Below are 21483 nucleotides of genomic sequence, written 5' to 3'. Positions count from 1 at the left end.
GATCTTAAGTTTATATCTGAACCGTCTAGCTTAAAGCATTGTTAAGCTATTGCGTTCGCAGACAGGCGGCTGAATCGACATACAGACATAATGCCAAAAATGTGTTTTGGGAATTCAAAGAAGTCTCTTTGACGTAGAGATTCGTCAAAAACTTGAGTTTGATTTTTTTTAACGATTACAATGCTTCTTTATACTTCTTATAAGAAAAAGTAACAAGAAATGCTTATGAATAAATTTGGCGATTTTTCGTCATGTTTGGAGGCCAACAGCTAACCACTCACCAAATACTCTACATGATACAATGCTGACATTAGGACATTTCACTCCTAATGACAATTTAACGATTCCCGGTTTCAAATATATGATGCTATAATAAGATGTAGATCTTTATTGGAATAAAATCTCGATCCGATGATCCTTCAAAATGTAGTAAGTGGAACGCATCTACCAGATCAACGAGGGTCATGTCATATACAAGAATAGACAGACTGACTGACAACCAAACAGTTAAAGAATTTGGTACAAAATTTGATTCTGGTAATTAAATATTCCACATTTCTTCAGTTTCCTATTTCGGTTTTGAGTAATCATGTTCGTATGCACATCGGACGGACGTACTGTTTTCTACTAGCAGCTTCTTTCAAAACTTATACAAATCTATAGTTTTTGTGTAAAGACTGCATACAGAAGGTGGTTCGTTTAGTTACCCTAGTACAAAATACTTCAAAATTACGCCGAAATTAGTACCGTTTTTGAGTTACAGTCTATTAGACCAACAGAAAAAATATCAAAAAATGATTCTCGAATTCTCGGAGATTTAATAAAATCTCGTAGATCGAATGAGATAACGATTACTACATTTTTTTCTTTGCATATTTTATTCCTAGAAAGTAACCAGTGAATAAATTTACGATTGGATCTTTTTTTGGCTGCCACCAAGAAAGAGAAACATAAATATGTTCAAGAATTTGGAATTAATTCCAACTGCAACCGTTAGAAGCGTTCCAGATGTGTCCACCGAACCATACATGCAATTCGATTACAGAAAATTCACATTTACGATGCAGAGAAGCGGGTAAAAAAAACCAACAAGAAATAGCATCCTTAAGTATGATTAATGTGCGTCTGGCGGGAGAATTCGAGATTCCAAAAAAGAAAACGAAAAAAAAACAACATATATGCAAACATTGCCAAATGAATGGACTGGAAGATGCTTTCGATTAACTTTTCAAAACTTCCAATGGCAACATTTCGTTTTTCGTTTTCAAAAGGAAGATGTTTTTGGGAATCATTTCATAAAGCAAGCGTGATCGGGATAATACAGCAGCAACAAAAGGAAGGGGGGGGGTGATGTTGTTCAATGGGTATATAAGAAAAAAAAAGCTTTTAAATTAATGAATGTGGAAAAATTATGGAAACAGAACTGTCGAAACATTTTTGAAGGAGAAAGCGAAAAGAGGCCGAACAAAAACTCCCCTCTAACTCAGTACAAGCTTCTACAGGATCCACGTGAAACCCAATTTAAATGCTAATGCCCTTAAGATCTTAAATGCCCCTAAATCGTTTTAAGTCGCACCCATCACCTATGTGTGACTCTGGTATACTTCTTTGTCTTTCGCTCCAGAAAGAGAATAGCACATTCCAAGAAAAGGGGAAGATATTTAAGAGCACTAAGAAGGATGAAATGTTATTTGAATATTGGTGAATAACTTTGGCCTCCGCAGATACCATTCTTCTCAGACTTTATATTTGTTTCTTCGGCGACGGCTCTATACTTTTAAGAGGAGGCTTGGGTGGTTAAATAATTATCGAAATTGAAAGGGCGAGGCTCGTAGGCATTTGGACTAATTATTTCGGAACTAATGTGAATAAGTAATTTATTTAGAAATATATACAAATGGGCTTCGGAAAAGTTTTGGGGAACTAATTATCTAAGTGCAAATTATGTTTTCTGTTTCGATAAGTTCGTTTGGAGAGTTCGACTGGGCAACTTCAGAGGTGAGTCGAGAACTTTTGAGAGCTACTTCAGAAAATTGGATTTCTCGACAGAAAAGTGTATTTTAATCTAAATGTTACTAATAAGTATCCACGCACCATCTTCAAAAACGTGGCTCTAGAAATTAATTACAGGATTATTACGAAAATTAAAAGTTGAAACTATACTTCATACCAATGAATTAAGCTATTATATTCTGTAATTCCTTACAGGACACGGGATTTTCAGAACTAAACAAACGAATTTATTTGATGAAGACGACAGATGTCAATATAGAAAGAAGTTGGAAATAGTTGATCACCTTATTAAGAAATGCGAGCTTTGCCAAAGCAGGGGGAAAAACAGCCAATGAAGCACCAAAAACAAACAATTATTTATTGAAGCATATGATTATCATCGACACTTCGATTGTCTCTTTAATTAAAGAGATCTTTTCATCTTCTTGGAAACTGATATATTACTTTATTGGATAAAAAACTTTAAATGATTGACATAATTTATGGCAGTCTCTCTCGGATGGCGAAATAATAAATTGTGTCTATTTTCATTCATTATCTATTCTAAGAATGAAGTTTAAAAGAATTGTTATCCTTCACCTAGGAAAATGTTTACATTTTTTTTCATATCAGAAGCAATAAATAAATTAAGAATAGATTGTAAAAATTTTAAAGGGAATTCAGCCCTGCTGCCTTAAACATGATAATGCTACAAGGCTTTATTGGTCTATTATTATTTCATTTTTAGAATTTACTTTTAATTAAACAGCAGTAACAACGTGCACACATAAAATATATTTAAAATCGTCGTAATGCGCATGGTTATGAATATAGCAAATAAAAAAACCCAAAATTATGTCATAAATATACTTAAAAGTATATTTATACATTTTTTAAAAATTAGACAAAAAAACCCGTATAGAAATAAAATTGGTATTAATAAATAATTAATTTTTACTTTCTCGTATATGAAGTATACAGGAAGTATTATAATCGTCAAAATCTCTAGCTCAAAATTTTTGAAGAAGTATACAGGAAGTATTGAAGTATTGTATATGAAGTATACAGGAAGTATTGAAGTATTGTATATGAAGTATACAGGAAGTATTGAAGTGTTATATATGAAGTATACAGGAAGTATTGAAGTATTGTATATGAAGTATACAGAAAGTATTGTAATCGTCAAAAAATTTGAGCTAGAGATTTTGACGAATCTCTACGTTTTAGAATTTTCTGAATTCGTAAAACACATTTTTGAAAAATTTCTGTCTATCTGTCTGCCTGTGATAAGAATACTTCAAAACTGCACTGAGCTAGACGGATAAAATTCGGTAAACGGTCTTTACCCCAAATTTGTAGATTTCTATCAAAAGTTGTGCAAATTCCATCTAGAGGCAGTTTGTCTGTCCGGTTATTCGAATATAAAACTACAAAACAGAGGTAGGGAGATAAAATTCAATGCATAGATTTAATACATATAGATGGGCATGTATAAAATCCAACAACGGATTGATCATCTGTCGGTCTTACTTACAGAAACATGTAAACGCGATAGTTCAAAAATGCAATGTTTTTAATAAAGAAAATATGGTATGCAATTTTTTGACTTCGAGTATAAGATTTGTGCCAAACTTATGTTTCAATCGGTAGAGGAAAACTTTTCTAAAACACAAATCCGAATTTCGGATACTAGTAACCGCATGCCAGGGATTCATCGCCAAAAAATTAGCCAAGGATGGTACGATAGATTGAGATAAAAATGCCAAATTCCTGTCTAAAGGTTTGTATTTGGTAACTGATGTTAAATTGTTATCCCATGTAATCATGGGATAACAATTTTAATAGAGAATACGTTGAAAATTTTGCGGAGATCCCTCTTTAATTTCAGTATGGTAAAAAAAATTATATTCTTTGAAGTTATTGCGCATGACGTTTCAATTAAAATTTTGCAAAATATTGTGATGGCCATGAGAGGGCGTATTCTTCAATCAGAACTCAAATGAAGTGACGCACTTGGTTCAACAATATAAGCTCTCTCATCTCCAAAGTTTTTTCAGTACCAGTTTCTGTTTCTCATAGTTCTTTCTCACAATTTCTCTTAGAGAATCAGAGTTATAAGTTGCAGTTCCAATTGTTCCAAAACGAACGAAATTTTAAATCAGAATATTACAACCTACTATATATTATTCTCATCTCAAAGCTGTTCTCGAACTGTTTTTTTCTGCTTTTCCAATTGTTTGTTCTTTTTAATTGTTTATTTACATTTTCACTATGAGTGTTTTTTATTAAAAAAAAATCTCTTATTACTTATTCTGTAGCATTTCACGTACAATAATTTTATTAAAGATTCGGAACTGTATGCGGCCCAATTCACCCAAAAATTTATTTCAATAATCACTCATAATCCAGGTAGTAACTATGTACTCCATTTGATAGCTTTAAGTCCAACAATCAGCCATGGAGAACATTTTGAACAGTTTTTTTCGCCAAGTATATTTCATCACGTAATTTTTTTGGAAATGGCATGCAATCCTAAAACCATTACACGGATATAAATACTATGATCATATTGTAATATCTTTACATGCAATGTACACACACATTAAACTAACAAATATCTACACAATAAAATTTTCAGTACGGAAAAAAATTTCTTAGAGAATACCAAAAATAAAAAATGTTATTTTGTGGATACAATTTGCTGCTCTTAATTCAACCGTAATATAAAAAAGCCTTTAGAAACATTAAGTCAATGTAACCAACCCGTGCATATCCAAGATCCGGAAATGTCGAAACGGAGGATAAAATATACGACAAAAGAATGAAAATAAAGATACAAGTACATAAAATTCCCCTCACAGAACTCGGGAACTCGTCTCTTTGATATAGACGGTGGCTTTGCCAAGGATTCAAAATAATGGATTATTTGTTGGAGCACATGTCATGATCATGAAATGGAAGAATAGAAATATGTTCCGGAAAAGAAAAGCAAAAGGGAAATGTTCGAAAATATCAAACGAATAAATAGGGTTTATAGACAAAATTAGTTGATAAAATATTGAAATCAAGGGTGTCCCAAAATTAACGCAAGATTTGAATTTGCCACCACCATTCGTGCAATGAAGGGATTGCAGCGCTATAAAAAACTATTTGACAGCTGATAGTTTAGGATTAGTAAAAATACTATAGAACAACGCATTAACGCAAAATGCGAATTAAATAAATAAACGCAGTTTTTTTTCTTTAAATTGTTTTATTTTTATTCATTCGTGGATAGAGTTATGTATGGAATAACATATAGGGCAAATGTTCACGGCTTGGCTGGCACACACGCACTCTTTAGTCGGAAATTTTTCTTGACCATTTTGTATAAAGGTGGCTGAATTTCGTTGTTGCAGCGCTGAATTTCCTCCTTCAATGCACACGTGCTTGTGGATTTGTTGGCATAGTCCTTTGACTTCGAATAACCCCATAAAAAACTCTAGTAGTGTTAAATCACAAGATCTAGGAGGCCAATTCTTAAATTTTCCAACTATGGCAGCCAGACTTTCATTATTTTTTAAATATTGTTCAACAATGAAAACACGCTGTTTTCCAACGTGTGATGATTCATTTTTAGTAACCCTAAACTATCAGCTGTAATTTTTTTTTTCCAATAAGGTTGCCAACCTTTACTGCATGAATGGTGGCAAATCTTTCTTTAGTTTTGGGACACCCCTTATAACATAATTTTATAATTGTTGAGGTAAATAAAATAGTTTGTATGATTTGATTACTTACCAAAGATGAAAAGTTAACTGCTTCGTCAGATCCTCTCTTCAAATTGAAGTTGAACGTCAGGAGATGTCTGGAATAAAGAAAAAAAACATTATTTACTTGCGATTTCATAAAAATTATTACTTATGTAAATACTTAAAAAGTTAAAAAAAAACTGTTTATTAAATATGTACTAGATTCTGTAACAAAAAGAGATTAATAGCAAGACAGCATTAAAACAATAAAATAAGCAAAGTTCTCAATATTTTAGATTTCAAAATTAATTACAATCAGTCCTTATATAACACGGTTTTCTAACATCAAGAACTGTGACAGTGCTACTGTAATACAATTTTCTAACAATGTAGTTTTCACATAAAATGATGAACTTGAACAACAGTGCTTTGATTGCTCAAAAAATGTTATGCAAATTTCAATGAAATTTGTACAAGAGAACATTATTTACTTGCGATTTCATAAAAATTATTTCTTACGCAAATTATTGCTTATGTAAATAATTAAAAAGAAATAATTTGTTAAATAAATACTAAATTCTGTAATTAAAAGAGATAAATAACAAGACAGCATAAAAACAATAAAGAAAGCAAGGTTCTTAATACTTTAACCTTCAAAATTAACCGTAATCAGCTTTCAAATAACACGGTTTTCCTACAGCAAAAATTGTAATAATGCTTATGTAACATGATTTTCTGACAATGTAGTTTTCATATAGAACGATGACCTTGGGGGACGGTTTTTTAATTCTCCAAGAGTGTTACACTAATTTATTTGAAGTTTGTGCATAAAAAAAATTAAACATAACGAAAAACGAAACTTCGGCACATAAGAGCTAAACTTAAATTGTTTTTATAAAATTTTGTTTTCATATCGTCAACTTAATTCGTATTTGTTTTTATATGTATATTGCAAATGAAGACACATTCGGTGCCATGTAATCGGCTAAAACAGAAATAATAATTCATCTTATAAAAACAATAATTTTTAGGACAATATAAATCACATTTTCTGAAATTCATTTCCTCGCTTATATGAATAATTTTAACAATTTCTTGAACAAGGCTTAGGTGATAGACATCATTATGTGGAAAATATAATTAATAAAGTTTAAACAAACAAAAAAATCTGAATCTTTTCGATCTAGAATATACACCAAAAATTCTTATAATTCCTCTTCGATAAAAATGAATTTGGAATTATTGTAATTTGTACATTCTCAAAAAATTGGAAGCTTCAGAATAAATTAAAATCAACATTAAGATAAAAGGAATGAACATACGATTTTTTTAAAGGAATTTTGTGAAAAGTAATGGATTAAATTTAAATTTTCATTGAAATTTTAACTTATTTATTGCATTAATGTATTACATCTCGTTATTTTATAATCAATTTTTCTGTCCTTCAATCAGAGATTTAATATGCAGCTTTAAGATCTTATGCAATTTTAAGATCAGCTTAAGAACTTTTAAGATCTAATTTTCTTTCAAACATTCTCTAACTAAAATTAGGATTCTGGAACCATTTTGGGATCAAAAATTCACTAAGACGCCATTTTCTTTCGTATCGAGACTACAGTTTAAAGGTAATAACACACTTTATTAACTGAAAAATCAAAGCAATATTAAAACAATATCATACATATTTTTATAATGTGCAAAATTATTCTTTTTTTGTTAGTCCAAGATAATAATAAGTCGATTCTTAAGAAGTAAAAACCAATGAAATTCATTCACGTGACGTCACAATCTCATGATAGAAAATGTATTGAGTGTTATGCAACACATTGTAGTATTCTATCTTTTGATATTTTGTGAAATTATTTTAAAAGTAGTAAACACAAAATGCACCGTAAATTTTATATATAAATTAGAGCGACGTATTTGCTGGACATCTCGTAAATATGAATAGACCACCTGAAAAACTTTTCGAAAAAATAATTGAAAACTATTTTGTCAAATATTACAAAGCAAGAAAAATAAAATTATGCTATTCAAATTCCTTGCGCAGTATATTATTTCAGATACTATAAATTCACTTCAACAAATAGAAACCCGATGAAGTTTATTTGTAGAAATATTTTATATTTCAACCTGTAATGCTTAAAAACTTAAAAAAGATAATTGAACAGTTCAAAGAATGACCAAACATCAATAATCACAAATGGATTAATTTTTTCCATTCCATTTTTTTTTCAAATTTTTACCAAATGTTGCAAAATTCTAATTAAACTCACTATCATCAAAACAAATCACATTAACGATTTCCTGCGTTTGAAAAACGGCAAATAAAAATAATAATTTTTAATTTCCGTTGGAGGCAGCGGCAGCATCCAATCAAATTACGTCGCTTTGTGCTGCTCACAACTGCAAATAATAAAACACGAAGAAAAATCTCGTAATTTTTCCGAGGACAAGTTTGATTGATGAAGTGGGACTTCGGAGGATTTCTATGAGGTTTGGACATTATTACTTGAAGAATTAAAGAGTTTCTACCGTATTTTTTCGACAGTAGTTAATGAGAAAAGGACAGAAGTTGTATTGAAAACATTAATTTGATTGTGTTCGTCGAAATAATCAAACAAACCGGAATTAGGAATTAAACAAGACCAGTAGATGAATGTCAGTTTTCAGTATTTATTGTTTTTGTTTTAAACATCGTTAACACGAAATTTATTTCTGGTGCATGCTGTTATGTGTATGTTATTATTTTTCTACGTATTTAAAGTAATTTTAATGAATAATTGCATATAGTTTTGTTATTCAAAGAATTGCATACACTATTTGAGAAACAATATTACCAAATATATCATGCTTTTTCATTCAATTTCTTTCTCTAATTTTATTTATAAATGATCGTTCTGCTGTCAAATTATAATTTGTTGAGTTTTCCACTTCATGATTTAAAAAAAAAATTAAACTATTACTCCTGATTTCTTGTTATACATGATTTTCTTTAAAACGGAATATAAATTGAAATAAAATGTAATAAATTAATTTTAAAAACAATCGTTCAAACATTACAATAATATTTAATAGATATTTTAAATATTATATCAAATTATTCTTTTAAAAAAATTAGAAATAAATTATAATCATCAATTAAAATTATTCTTTGTACAAAGATTAAAAATAAATTATAATCATCAATTAAAATTATTCTTTGTAAAAAATTAGAAAGAAATAATAATCATCAATTAAAATCATTCTTTGTAAAAAAGTTAGAAAGAAATAATCATAATCAAATAAAATTATTCTTTGTAAAAAATTAGAAAGAAATAATAATCATCAATTAAAATCATTCTTTGTAAAAAAGTTAGAAAGAAATAATCATAATCAAATAAAATTATTCTTTGTAAAAAATTAGAAAGAAATAATAATCATCAATTAAAATCATTCTTTGTAAAAAAGTTAGAAAGAAATAATCATAATCAAATAAAATTATTTTTCGTAAAAAATTAGAGAGAAATAATACTCTTCAATTTTCAAAATAAAGTCTATCATAATTTTTTTAAATTTTAAAATATTAGTCCTCATTTCTCATTATACATAATTCCCTTTAAAGCGCAATCAACATTACGATAAAATGTAATAAATTAATTAAAACACAATGCGACTTTGCAATAATATTAAAATAATATATAAAATTATTCTTTGAAAAGAAAATAAGAAAGAAATAATAATAGTAATCAATTTTCAAAATGAGGTTTTCTATCATAATTAAAAAAATTAAAATACTATTTCTCATTTCTTTTAATACATAATTATCTTTACAACAGAATCAATATTACAATAAAATGTAATAAATTAATTTAAAAAAACCAGTGAGACATTAGAATAATAATTAATAAGTCTTTTAAATAACATATAAATTATTCTTTGTAAAAAATTAGAAAGAAATTCAGAGACGTGACATTATGAAAGTTTATTGTGCAAACGATCTTTGAAAACTCATGAATTTTCAATTCAGATGACGTCACAATTACATGACAAAACTAATTGCACAGATTATTTTTAACCAATAATGCTTAGAAGTCCTCCTAATGCTCCTAATGGTAATGCAATAATGCTTAGAACCAATAATGCTTAGTTCTCCTAAGTCGATAGGAGAAAATTTTTTAAAGAAATTACTTTATTTATATCCCTATTCTTACAATACTAATTTTTGTTATTTTTGTAACATCTTTTTTTTTCTCTATAATTTTGCAAAGAAGTGGATGATGTGCGCATTTTCTGAAACTAAGATATAAATTTGGTCTTCATAAAAACAAGTAAAAAAATCCATAGACTGAATATGAAATTTGTTTTAGAGATTTATATTCATAATAAATGTATTTTCTTCATTTTATTCTAATTTTTTGACAGCATCTTTATTTTCAAAAATGTATGTTCCTTAACAAATTTTAAAAAAAAGAAACCTAAAATCAAACTAAAAAAAAAAAATATTTCACACTTCGTCGTTGCATGGTACAAAAACTCAACAAAACTGCGCTGCATATTTGAATATCCGAAAGCACGAAATCTACCGTGAAAGTTCTGAGTTGAGAGCAGAGTAAACTTCGGTGCTATACTTCAAGAGATAGCGAGTTCGAGGCAACGTTAACTTAGGTTTTGGTCAGTGCAGGGTCTAGGAATATTCTGCAAACTTCCAATATAGATGGTTGCTTCTTTTTTTCAGGCATTTCTCAGAATTTTTCAGTAGGATAAGGAAATGTGGATTGTGTTAAAAATGAAATATTTTTATGGGAATCCGATTCAAATGAAATGCAACATGATGTTTTTAGAAGACAAGATATATCTTGAAATTTAGTGGTATCAACAAGTAAAAAATTAATTTCTTATATCTATCTATCAGAAAATTATACGCTATCTAATAATTTAGCCAAAAATTTGTCAATAAATAAATAATAATTAAGTTGAGAATATTGTAGTTAAAATGTATAATCCATTTTGTTAAGAGTATTATTTCATGTGGACTTTTCATTAATAGAAAATTGTCAATAATCAAGCATGTCAATGATAAACTATTCAGAAATCAGTTGTCCATGCGTAATGAATGAATATTTTCAATTCCATTAATTTCGATTTCATTTCTTCACCTTCATTTAGTAACTGCAGTACATCGAAAATGAGATTTCAATTCTCTTGTTCTTCACCTTCATTTAGTGACTGCAGTACATCGAAAATGAGACTTCAATCCTCTTGTTCTTCACCTTCATTGAGTGAATGCAATACAACGAAAATGAGACTTCAATTATTTTGTTCTTCACCTTCATTGAGTGAATGCAATACAACGAAAATGAGACTTCAATTATTTTGTTCTTCATCTTCATTGAGAGAATGCAATACAACGAAAATGAGACTTCAATTATTTTGTTCTTCATCTTCATTGAGTGAATGCAATACAACGAAAATGAGACTTCAATTATTTTGTTCTTCATCTTCATTGAGAGAATGCAATACATCGAAAATGAGATTTCATTTCTCTTGTTCTTCACCTTCATTTAGTGGATGCAGTACAACGAAAATGAGACTTCAATCCTCTTGTTCTTCACCTTCATTGAGTGAATGCAATACAACGAAAATGAGACTTCAATCCTCTTGTTCTTCACCTTCATTGAGTGAATGCAATACAACGGAAATGAGACTTCAATTATTTTGTTCTTCACCTTCATTGAGTGAATGCAGTACATCGAAAATGAGATTTCAATTCTCTTGTTCTTCACCTTCATTTAGTGAATGCAGTACAACGAAAATGAGACTTCAATCCTCTTGTTCTTCACCTTCATTTAGTGGATGCAGTACAACGAAAATGAGACTTCAATTATTTTGTTCTTCATCTTCATTGAGAGGATGCAATACAACGAAAATGAGACTTCAATTATTTTGTTCTTCATCTTCATTGAGTGAATGCAATACAACGAAAATGAGACTTCAATTATTTTGTTCTTCATCTTCATTGAGAGAATGCAATACAACGAAAATGAGACTTCAATTATTCTGTTCTTCACCTTCATTTAGTGAATGCAATACAACGAAAATTAGACTTCGATTATTTTGTTCTTCACCTTCATTGAGAGAATGCAATACAACGAAAATGAGACTTCAATTATTTTGTTCTTCATCTTCATTGAGAGAATGCAGTACACAGAAAATGAGACTTCAATTATTCTGTTCTTCACCTTCATTTAGTGAATGCAATACAACGAAAATTAGACTTCGATTATTTTGTTCTTCACCTTCATTGAGTGAATGCAATACAACGAAAATGAGACTTCAATTATTTTGTTCTTCATCTTCATTGAGAGAATGCAGTACACAGAAAATGAGACTTCAATTATTCTGTTCTTCACCTTCATTTAGTGAATGCAATACAACGAAAATGAGACTTCAATTATTTTGTTCTTCACCTTCATTGAGTGAATGCAATACAACGAAAATGAGACTTCAATTATTTTGTTCTTCATCTTCATTGAGAGGATGCAATACAACGAAAATGAGACTTCAATTATTTTGTTCTTCATCTTCATTGAGTGAATGCAATACAACGAAAATGAGACTTCAATTATTTTGTTCTTCATCTTCATTGAGAGAATGCAATACATCGAAAATGAGATTTCATTTCTCTTGTTCTTCACCTTCATTTAGTGGATGCAGTACAACGAAAATGAGACTTCAATCCTCTTGTTCTTCACCTTCATTGAGTGAATGCAATACAACGAAAATGAGACTTCAATCCTCTTGTTCTTCACCTTCATTGAGTGAATGCAATACAACGGAAATGAGACTTCAATTATTTTGTTCTTCACCTTCATTGAGTGAATGCAGTACATCGAAAATGAGATTTCAATTCTCTTGTTCTTCACCTTCATTTAGTGAATGCAGTACAACGAAAATGAGACTTCAATCCTCTTGTTCTTCACCTTCATTTAGTGGATGCAGTACAACGAAAATGAGACTTCAATTATTTTGTTCTTCATCTTCATTGAGAGGATGCAATACAACGAAAATGAGACTTCAATTATTTTGTTCTTCATCTTCATTGAGTGAATGCAATACAACGAAAATGAGACTTCAATTATTTTGTTCTTCATCTTCATTGAGAGAATGCAATACAACGAAAATGAGACTTCAATTATTCTGTTCTTCACCTTCATTTAGTGAATGCAATACAACGAAAATTAGACTTCGATTATTTTGTTCTTCACCTTCATTGAGAGAATGCAATACAACGAAAATGAGACTTCAATTATTTTGTTCTTCATCTTCATTGAGAGAATGCAGTACACAGAAAATGAGACTTCAATTATTCTGTTCTTCACCTTCATTTAGTGAATGCAATACAACGAAAATTAGACTTCGATTATTTTGTTCTTCACCTTCATTGAGTGAATGCAATACAACGGAAATGAGATTTCAATTATTTTGTTCTTCACCTTCATTGAGTGAATGCAATACATTGAAAATGAGATTTCAATCCTCTTGTTCTTCACCTTCATTGAGTGAATACAGTACAACGAAAATGAGATTTCAATCCTCTTGTTTTTCACCTTCATTGAGTGAATGCAATACAACGAAAATGAGACTTCAATTATTTTGTTCTTCACCTTCATTGAGTGAATGCAATACATTGAAAATGAGATTTCAATCCTCTTGTTCTTCACCTTCATTGAGTGAATACAGTACAACGAAAATGAGATTTCAATCCTCTTGTTTTTCACCTTCATTAAGTGAATGCAATACAACGAAAATGAGACTTCAATTATTTTGTTCTTCACCTTCATTGAGTGAATGCAGTACATCGGAAATGAGATATCAATTCTCTTGTTCTTCACCTTCATTGAGTGAATGCAGTACATCGAAAATGAGATTTCAATTCTCTTGTTCTTCACCTTCATTTAGTGAATGCAGTACATTGACAATGAGATTTCATTTCAACAACTTGATATTTTATCTAACCTCTCAACAAATATATTTAATACCAACCAGCCACTTTCTCTACTCCATATTCTTGCCGTGATTCTTTCAAAACAATAAGATTAAGAGGAAGGATTTACATTCAACAAATAAGTAACTATAACTGATGGAAAAACTCCATGTTTCAATAAAAGAAATAATAAATATTGATTAGAACACTAAATATAATTTTGAAAATTTATTTATAAGTTTTTGCAAGCAAACTATTTTATGAAAAATATTCATCTGTTTTTAAGAAACAAAGGATCTCTTTTCAGTAAGTTTAGCAATTCAATTATCTATTTTTCTAAAAAAAATATTGTATATAAAATCGATTTTTTTAGATCTCAACCATCTTGCCCATGTGCCATATACATATTGAATCAATTCGTTTAAAATAACCATTTTTCTAAAAATTATTGTAAACAATAATAAAAATAAAAATAATTGTAAACAATAATATTTCTGACTTAAATCCTCTGAAACAATGAGACTAATAAGACAAATGCTGGCTCCAAATAACACGTTTTAAATTCCCATGTGTTGGTTAAAATGAGCAATATTATCTTAAAATCGATTTGTAAGTTGTTATAAGCAAAAAAATATTTATATAGGAAAGTATGTCTATTATTAGATGTTTACATGTATTTTGTTGGGAAAAAGACGTACAATATACATCAAACAAAATATTTTTCATCATTTTCGGCAAGTTTTTCCCACTTTCATCCAATAAGTTCTGCAACTGATTGTCTTCGAATTGTTTTGGTTTGGTTCCACCATGCCATTCTTTGTCACTGACATCGAAATAACCACTCCTAAATCGTTGAAACCAAAACCGACAATTGGGATATGACGGAACAGCAATACCATAAGTTTCTAAAAGTGTCTGATGGGCTTCGGCAGCAGATTTCTTCAAATCAATCAAAAAAAAAAGCAATGAATGTCGAAAATGCAATTTGGAGTGTTCCATGATTGGGCCCTATATACACTGAATAACTAGATAATATTAAATGGAAAACTTTCAAAATGATAACAACAAAGTCATAGTAAAACCATTGTAATAGTAAAACATTGTTAAAACCCAAAACCATTGCCGCTTATATAGATACTTCGAATGTTTACCAACAGATGTCGCTGATTAAAATACATTCAAGCATCTAATACTAATCAAATACCTAAATTCAATGTATCTAGTAATAATACAATCTGATTTCTTAAAGAAAAATAGAATACAATTTAGAAGATTGAAAACGAAGAAATTTTAAGGAAAACAGCATTCTTACGAAGATATTCGACTTTTGAGAGATTATTTTCCGATTCGTTGAAACAGAATTATTTCAAAAGACAGGATCATCTTTACGGCACATAAATATTTTCAATATGACGTTGATTATGCGTCGTATTGCAAACAAATAATGCGTCATAAACAAATTAATTTCTTTTATTTTCACATTCATTTAGCGAATTCAGTACACCGAAAATGAGCTTTCATTTCAACAACCTAACATTTCACCTAACCAGTCGACTAAGATATCGGATACTAGCCTCTCCCTACTCAGAATTCCTGGCATCACCCCTCCAGAACAATCAGACTAAGAGGATGGATGCTAGCTCTAAACAATTACCTTCGACAAATAAACAACCAACAAACCTTCGGAATCATCTCTCGCTCTCTCTGGTTCTAGAAGAGTTAAACAAATTCAAACGATAGAGATTTGAAGAGTGGCCTCGAAACAACTCGGCCCGGCTCCTCCAGCCACATATTTATTAAGTCCAATTTACACAAGTAACCGGGGGGTAGGGGGAGATCCACCAAGAGTCATTGGAATCGGTCCAAGAAGCTTATGCATAAAAGATGTTTGTCTTAACACTCGGGCGGCGTTGAGGAGTCGGTTTCGAGATCTTTGCAGAACTTTCGTATTTGTATTTGGAATTGGCGAGGAATTTAAAACGCCACCCAGATTATGCGTGTGTCTTTTCGCCGCTTGCTGCTGCTGCGTCCTCTGAATATTCTGATATTTCACGGAAGATTTAAATCAGGCGATTGTTCTTTTTCGAACTGCTGCCTCTGTTCTACTCCTCTTTGTTTTTTAATACGTTATGAAAGCCTCGTTCTTTTTATCTTCTTCTTCTCTCTCTCTCTCTTATTTTGGAAGGTTTTTTGTCCTTTTTTCATTGCATTGCATTATCTGTCTAAAGCAATGAAGAGGTTTCTTTTTTGTCTGCGCCAATCATTTCCCCCTTTCTTTTCAAAAGATGTTTTCTTGCAGACATAAAGGTTGAAGAAAAGCGATATTTTATGAATAAAAGATGAGTCAGTTTAATTGCTAATTGCTTTAGTGTGAATTTAATTTAAAAGTTTTTGAAATAAGACTGGAAGTCAGAGAATAAATCGGAATTTTATAAAATGCGAAATAAGTAGAAAACTTTCTGAAAATAAGCATTTCTTAAATTTAAGTTTGAATTGAAAACATTAGTTGAAGCTACGTTGAAGTTGAAGTTATTGGAGCTACGTTGAAAAGTCAATTCTTTCCGAAGCTAAGACTCTTTTTAACTTAATATTCTTAATGTACGAACAGGTTTCTTTATAAGAAATTAGAATTTTTCTCCTAAATCTATTTTTGGGAAGTTGCAATGACACTTGCCTCTATATACACTTTAACGCTATTAGATGCTATTTTCTCAAATATAGAATATGACAGAATTTTCTTACGAAAAACTTCATTAAGGTGTATGTACACACTTGAAACTTCGAAAATCTTTCAAAATATTTAATATTTTTTTATTGCTTAATAATGTTCTCTGATCCTTTAGCTTTCAAACGATACCAAGATGTTGTCAATATTCGAAATATGTCTCAAGTTATAATTATTTTTCTTGAGGTGCTTTCATTAAAAACTCTAGTTACGGTGTTTTTAAAACTCATTTTATGAAGAATGCTATTTTTCCACTATGTTGCTTCATTCAAACAATCATAACTCAACAAGAAATTAACCAAATACTGTTATTTATATATCAAAATTATTTGTATTAAATAGCGGATGTTTTGTGCCTCAATCAAAGTTATATTTATAGAAATAAATTTTTAATAGCTGTTTAAAAGTTAGAATGACAGAAAAAATCTCGCTTTTTCTATTCATCGTTGATGAAAAAATTGTTAAAAAAAAACTATACATTTTTATAACTTGTTTGAGGCAGACAACATGAAGACTAATATTAGGCATCATTTCCAACTAGAATTGTATGTCTGTACAAATTAGAATTTAAGATATCATGTTTTAAAAAACATGCTAATTAGCTCATTAAATATTATTTAATTAATTAATAATTAGTGTAATATGGTTTTTTCTCACTGAAATAAGTTTAAACATATATTAATAACCTTCTGTGAAAAAACTGGATTTTTAAAGTTAAAATTTAAAAAAAAAATCTTCAAGTGTGTACGTACACCTTAATTAAAATCTAGTGTATATATATATATATTTTCAAATGCGGTATAATAATTGATTAATATGTTCTGTAGTTCTTGAGCTACAGAATAAGTAATCTATTCGTTTAGAAATACATTATGGTTGCTTTAGTGCTTCACAATGTTAAATAAATTGAAAATTTCGAGTTACTAATATTTAAAAAATAGATACAAATACGGTTTACTTTTTAGTTCAGAAACTAGATAATATATTCCTTAAACTATCAGCAAAATTTTAAGAAAATCAATTGATAAAACTTTAAACTAGAAGACTTTTATTTTATATTCTTTTTTAGCCAAAAAATTTCCTTTTTTTCCCAATTTTTCAAAAATATTTTGCCACTTAACTGGTATATTTTGGTTTCATAGATGCTTTATTAATATTTTTAATAAAATATTAAAAATATAACAGTTTTCGAGAATTTTTCAAAGAATTCACTCTGAACGTAGTCACATAATGGCTCATAATGCTGTTCGTTTTTAAAGAAATACCATGAAATTGCACCTGAATAGGAAGATAATACAATCAAGAATCTATTGAAAGATATATTGATTTAATTATCCACATTCAAACAAATGCTATAATGAAATAACTGAGAAAAAGAAGCTTAACTTGATGAAATCGTAAAGCATACGAAATGATGATGAAAGCAAACGAAAAAGATTTTCTCTCTTTTCTCTAAATCGTTTGGTTTTCTGAAATAATTCTTATAAATAAAGGTTGGGTTAGAGAATAATTAATAAGACAGCATATTAGCAGAAAGATAATTTCATCAAAAATGCAATGAAACAAACTTAGATTAATTAACTGCATTCTATTAAATGCTAAGAATTAAATGTAACTGAAAAACAGAAAGCATAACTTGCTTCGAATTTGATATAAAGAAGGTTACCTCCAGTTTCTTTTAAATCTTTGGATACCGGTTTATTTGAAATTTTATTGCGAATAAAACAGATTTGATTTCTTAGTTCATGGCAATACGTAATTGGTTGTTATCTAAAAGCAGTAGATTTTGTATAAGAATTCACTATTTTGGAATTATATTTTAAAAAATCAGGTAATTAGAAACGAAAAATAAACATAAATAGAAGGAAAAAATGAACTGAAAATATAATTAAAAAAATCGAATAAATATTAAGGACAGTATTAATGCGAAAGTGGACTTTGAAATAAGAAAAAAATAGACGAAAACGTGCAATTTTAATTTATTTTTATCCTTTCATTACCAAAGTATTTTATATTCAACTAAAATAGCGTTATAAAATGCATTTTTCAGAAAAAATAAATATTTGATTTAGAAGGAAAAAAGATCATCTTAATGTTTTGTTTCAAAATGCTATTGTAATTAGGTTTAAATATCTTTGAAATGTTCCAGGTGTCTTAATTTTTGAAGAAATTAAATAGAATTGATAATAAGGATTTTGGTCAAACATAAGAAGAAACTGTGGTATCCATTTTATATTTCGAGTTTTTTTTTACAGTTAAAAGTCAATTTTGATTCGGGAAAACATAAAATTCCATTGAAAATTTAGTAAGTGCGCATAACAATATTTATAAAAAAATTAACTTCAATTCGATTTGCAAATTCATACACAGTTTTATTCAAAATAAATTTACATTGGGTAATAAGAAAAACATAACAGAAACAATTAAAAATTAAGTCGCCAGGAATGTTTTGAAATTAAATATATATATATATATATATATATATATATATATATATATATATATATCGTTTAAATAATTAAAATATAATATATTTCATTTTAAAATCATTTTTAAGAAATTTGACGTATTTATATTTTAATACATATGCTTACAAAATTTTATAACCCTAAGTGAATAATTCGCAAACTAACCCATAGAATCCACTGCCCCCTTAAAAAAAATTCTAAAAATATTATATTTTTCAAAATTTTCTCTAGTTCTTGTATAATTCTTCACCAGTATATGCGAGTGCTTTTTGTAAACAGAATACAAAAACCATTGATATTTTTTTAATCAGCATAAATGTTCATATTTGTTGGTACAAAATAAAAGAGATTAAAAGATGAAAATGAAAAAAAAAAAAGCTTCACAAAGAAAAATGATTAATTTAATTTTCAAAGTAAGCATCAAACGTGCGTTTTTACTTTTAATTAAAAAAAATAATAAACTGAGAAAAATCGGTTAAGCGGAAAAATTTTTCACGCTAATGCTCTAACGTGATACATCCATCAAATTTAGCACGCAATTTTAACAATTTTACAAGGTCTGTCGCATAGGAGTTTCGCGTTACACAAAAAGGAAGATTCATGAATAAATAAAATAATTAATTGCATATATGGTTCAGTAATATTGGCTTGAAAAAATAATCATGTGGTTTTTGTAAGTTCATAGCTCATTAGTTTGTATCATTATTGAAAAAAAAAACTCTACATTTTATAAAAAAAATTAGAGATATAAATATATCTCATATAAGACTATACAAAAAAACCCTTTTAAGAATATGTTACTTCATAGACATTACATTTCAGGTATAATGAAGAAACATATTCTTCATAGACATTACACTTCAAGTATTATGAAGTTACATATTCTTCATAGAGATTACAATTCAAGTATAATGAAGTAACATTTTCTTCATAGACATTACACTTCAGGTATAATGAAGAAACATTTTCTTCATAGACATTACACTTCAGATATAATGAAGAAACATTTTCTTCATAGACATTACATTTCAGGTATAATGAAGAAGCATTTTCTTCATAGACATTACACTTCAGGTATAATGAAGTAACATTCTTCATAGACATTACACTTCAGGTATAATGAAGTAACATTCTTCATAGACATTACACTTCAGGTATAATGAAGAAGCATTTTCTTCATAGACATTACACTTCAGGTATAATGAAGTGACATATTCTTCATAGGCATTACACTTCAGGTATAATGAAGAAGCATTTTCTTCATAGACATTACACTTCAGGTATAATGAAGTAACATTCTTCATAGACATTATCTATTCTAACATACTATTAAACGGTGTGGTAAAGTTCATAAACAATGTAGAGATAAGTGACGGGTCCGAAATCGGAATTGACTTTTATTATAATAAATGTAGGGCTTGGTCCACAAGTAATGTAAAAAAAGTATTATTATCTTCAAGAAACACGAAGGCGATTTTTGATCAATCTCTACAATTTAGATTTCTATAAATCCATATTATATATGGTTTGTGTTTTATTTTTTCATTTTCAAACCCAGACTTCATCCTAATTTTCATTTTATGATTCACCATGATTTTAAATTATTTTCCCTTCGCCGACTTTAACTCCCGCAGAACTTAAAACGCTGCTTCAGCAAATTTCTTTCTAAAATTATATAAGTTCAACTTTCTTTCAAGCGGTCTCTTGTAACAAAGAGCTTTTCAATCGCATCTTAATAACCATTCCTTAATCATGATCCAAAAGAATAAAAATATGAGCATAATCAAATCCCCTTATCCAAAAAAAGTCATCTTTTTATATATATTTTTGGGAAATATGTTCATATGTATATGGGCACAATTAATGCAAAAACGTGAGGAACGAAAATAAAGAAATTTTGGCATAAATATTGACACCAAAATTCCGACAACTTTTGTAATTAATCCGATGGAAAGCAGAATGCATGCCTGGTTCTTATATGAAAGTATTCGAAAAAGCTGGGAAGGGAAACACTTTCAATTTTCTTATGCATTCATTTACACATATGATCTTTATAGAAATCTGTTTATGGCGTACATCACTTCACTTTTGCCGCGATTTTTGGTGAACCTAAATTTTCCTTATTCGAATTTCAAAGTAATAAGAGAAGAATGGGAAGAATGATGGAAAGAAAAAAACTTAAAACAGAGAACCGATTTCATGATTTTGTTTTTCATTTTGTTACCAAGTGTGTGTGTGTGTGTGTGTGTGTGTGTGTGTGTGAGTGTGAGAGAGAGAGAGAGAGAGAGAGAGAGAGAGCTTATTTTGGTTGAAGCAGAATGCAGGTTCGAAGACACTGAAAAGACAATTTACATTTTTAAATTATTTTTAATATCCATTCCAGGAAAGCAGTTTATTTACAAGCAGAGACGCGGACAAGGCACGTCCGCTACAACGCGACACAAAAGTAGAAGTAAGAAAAGGCACAAAACAAATGATCACTAGTCTTATATAACATGGGATTTCTAGCCACGTGTCAATTCAATACACGTGTTGACCTTTTCAAGGGCAACTGACGGCGCAGTAATTTTTACACAGCTTCAGTTGAATTAAAAGTGGAAT

The 21483-nt window shown here is 29.2% G+C and overlaps 1 protein-coding gene across 3 annotated transcripts in view; it reads right to left on the bottom strand.

Moving 5' to 3' along the window:
* LOC129965492 (plexin-B-like) overlaps positions 1-21483 on the bottom strand; it is a 734796-nt gene that overhangs the window by 469616 nt on the left and 243697 nt on the right. For all 3 annotated transcript variants that reach the window (XM_056079424.1, XM_056079430.1, XM_056079429.1), the window contains exon 3: positions 5773-5839. The gene's annotated coding sequence lies outside the window, so the exon portion shown is untranslated. The remainder of the gene's footprint in view (positions 1-5772; positions 5840-21483) is intronic.

The sequence above is a fragment of the Argiope bruennichi genome, chromosome 4, assembly GCF_947563725.1.
Source record: "Argiope bruennichi chromosome 4, qqArgBrue1.1, whole genome shotgun sequence".
Taxonomy (NCBI): Eukaryota; Metazoa; Arthropoda; class Arachnida; order Araneae; family Araneidae; genus Argiope; species Argiope bruennichi.
The sequence above is the reverse complement of the archived record's forward strand: the minus strand, read 5'-3'. Positions and strand labels throughout refer to the sequence as shown.